This window comes from Otolemur garnettii, unplaced genomic scaffold (genome assembly GCF_000181295.1).
Source record: "Otolemur garnettii isolate 467f Iridium unplaced genomic scaffold, OtoGar3 scaffold00127, whole genome shotgun sequence".
NCBI lineage: Eukaryota > Metazoa > Chordata > Mammalia > Primates > Galagidae > Otolemur > Otolemur garnettii.
Genome location: NW_003852522.1, coordinates 2459024 through 2462297, shown reverse-complemented (window position 1 = coordinate 2462297; position 3274 = coordinate 2459024). Strand labels below are relative to the sequence as shown.

At 43.9% G+C, this 3274-nt stretch overlaps 1 pseudogene across 1 annotated transcript; it reads left to right on the top strand.

Moving 5' to 3' along the window:
* Positions 1-1718: 1718 nt before the first annotated feature.
* Positions 1719-3046, top strand: LOC100948956 (annotated as a pseudogene). Its single transcript, XR_001161618.2, has one exon. The product of XR_001161618.2 is annotated as a 60S ribosomal protein L4-like (transcript).
* Positions 3047-3274: the final 228 nt, after the last annotated feature.

Here is a 3274-nt window from a genome sequence, read left to right as displayed (position 1 = left end):
GGCCCAGGCTGGGGATTCGAACCTGCCACCTTAGGTGTATGTGGATGGTGCCTTAGCTGCTTGAGCCACAGGCGCCGAGCCAAAATATGATGTTTTAAGGAAAAAACTTGTGAATTCCTGTACCAACAAATTAGTACCCAACTCATTTATTATAGCCTGAAATTTTACTGAAAGGATATAGCAATTTCAAATATGAACATAAGTTATCATATTCTTTCATTTGCTGTTTGCTCCTTGAGTTTCTACACATACAAACTTTTTGAATCTTTCACACACTGTATATGTAAGACCAGGTTAAAAGTAATGCAAAAAGGCTGAGCACGGTGGTTCGTGCCTGTAATCCTAGCACTTGGGAGGCCAAGGTACGAGTATTGCTTGGACTCGGGAGTTCAAGACCAGCCTGAGCAAGACTGTGACCCTGTCTCTACTAAAAATAGACAAATTAGCCAGGCATTGTGGCACACAACTGTAGTCCCAACTAATTGGGAGACTGAGGCAGGAAGATCACTTGATCCCAGGAGTTTGAGGTTGTTGTGAGCTATGATGATGCCATAGCTTTGACAACAGAGTGAACCTCTGTCTCAAAAAAAAAAAAAAAAGTAATATTGTTGGGTGAAGTTCTTTCACACGAGGAGAGGATGACGGCTTGGCCGCGGGTGCAAGCTCACTCCTAGAATTGTATGAAAGCAAGAAACGACTACATACTCTTAGGTGGCATGTAGCAAAATGTCTTTATTTTCCACTCCCTTTTATTGGAAGCTAGTCACATACACCACATTGATCAATAATCCTAACATCCTCTATTCTTATCTTAAACTATAGAAAAGAAAGTCAGTCCAGGAAAATGAGATAACCATCATAAGCTTAGCTTAAAGAAAGTCTGGGAAAGTAAGACAGCCATCTTAAGCTAGCCTCAGGCTGTTCCTCTCTGAAGACCTAAAAGAACTATACATTATCTGACTTCTATTATTAAAGTTAAAGGTCAGGATAAATGGGGGAGTAAAACCTTTTTCTTCTATGTTCTCAATTAAATTTCCAAGAAACAGGCTCAATGACTATTTTCTTATGGTTTGGTTTAACTCCCTGCAGTTATGATGGAGTGTTTTACTCATATCATTATGATGAAGTTTTTCTTTTCATTCACATCAACCTTTGAGTCATGTCCTCTGCACAGATGGGCCGTTTCAACCCTTATCTGGCAGGCTGACTTGACTGCACAGTTGGGGTTCCCTGTAGGAGGTTTTTACACCTGGCCTGCAGGCCCCCACTGTGTTTTCCCAGGTTGTTTAGGCCTCAACAAAAGCGCATAATACTTGCAAGTCTTTTTGCTCAGTTTCTGGAATTAAAAGAGAACATTTCATTTAATTTTTGTGGGAGTTCACCCCAAATAATATAAAAAATACAAAAATAGACTCAGCACCTGTGGCTTAAGTGGCCAAGGCGCCAGCCACATACACCTAAGATGGCGGGTTTGAATCCAGCCCGGGCCTGACAAACAACAATGATGGCTGCAACCAAAAAAAAAATAGCCAAGCCAGGCATTGTGGCGGGCACCTGTGGTCCCAGCTACTTGAGAGGCGGAGACAGGAGACTCACTTGGGCCCAGGAGTTGGAGGTTGCTGTAAGCTGTGATGCCACAGCACTCTACCCAGGGGGATAGCTTGAGGCTCTGTCTAAAAAAAAAAAATACAAAAATAGCTTTTCCTGTGGGAGCCACTGGGTGGAGAGGAGTGTGGCCTTCTCCCTCTCCTCATCATGGCTTGTGCCCATCCACTGATAACAGTGTACTCTGAAAAGGGGTAGTTATCTGGCAAAAATGTCACTTTGCCTGCTGTCTTCAAGGCTCCCATTCCACCAGATATTGTGAACTTTGTTCACACCAACTTGCGTAAAAACAACAGATAGCTATATGCTGTCAGTGAATTATCAGGTTATCAGACCAGTGCTGAGTCATGGGGTACTGGCAGAGCTATGGCTAGGATTCCCAGAGTTCGAGGTGGTGGGACTCACTGTTGTGGCCAGGGTGCTTTTGGAAACATGTGTCATGGAGGCCGAATGTTTGCACCAACAAAAACCTGGCCTGGCACCTTAGAGTGAACACAACCCAAAAGCGTTATGCCATCTGCTCTGCCCTGGCTGCCTCAGCTTTACCAGCACTTGTCATGTCTAAAGATCATCGAATTGAGGAAGTTCCTGAACTTCCGTTGGTGGTTGAAGATAAAGTTGAAGGCTACAAGAAGACCAAGGAGGCTGTTCTACTTCTTAAGAAACTTAAGGCCTGGAATGATATCAAAAAGGTCTATGCCTCTCAGCGAATGAGGGCTGGTAAGGGCAAAATGAGAAACCGTCGTCGTATCCAGCACAGGGGACCCTGCATCGTCTGTAATGAGGACAATGGGATCATCAAGGCTTTCAGGAACATTCCTGGAATTACTCTGCTTAATGTAAGCAAGCTGAACATTTTGAAACTTACTCCTGGTGGACATGTGGGACGTTTCTGCATTTGGACTGAAAGTGCTTTCCGGAAGTTAGATGAATTGTATGGCACTTGGCGTAAAGCTGCTTCCCTTAAGAGTAACTACAACCTTCCTGTGCATAAGATGATGAACACAGACCTTAGCCGAATCTTGAAAAGCCCAGAGATCCAAAGAGCTCTTCGTGCACCATACAAAAAGATTCATCGCAGAGTCCTGAAGAAGAATCCACTGAAAAACCTGAGAATCACGTTGAAGCTAAACCCATATGCAAAGACCATGTGCTGGAATACCATTCTTCGCCAGGCCAGGAATCACGAACTTCGGGTGGATAAGGCAGCTGCAAGACTACAGGCCAAGTCAGATGAGAAGGGGGTTGCAGGCAAGAAGCCTGTAGCAATGAAGAAGGGGAAAAAGCCTATTGGTGTTAAAAAGCAGAAAAAGCCTCTGGTAGGAAAAAAGGCTGCCTCTACCAAGAAACCAGCAGCTGAAAAGAAGCTAGCAGAAAAGAAACCTACCACAGAAGAAAAGAAGCCTACTGTATAAACTCTTTTAATGTTTATTCCATAAATGTCAAATCATCTTGGACAGTTTATTTTGAATAAAGACCTGAGCAAAGAGTCGGTGAGAAAAAAATTCAAAAATATTTTGAACACCACAATGTTAAATTTAATTCTCGAGAATTGCCGTAAGAAAGAAGCAACTTGGGCTCGGCGCCTATAGCTCAACCGGCTAAGGCGCCAGCCACGTACACCTAAGGTGGCGGGTTCAAATCCCCAGCCCGGACCCGCCAAACAACA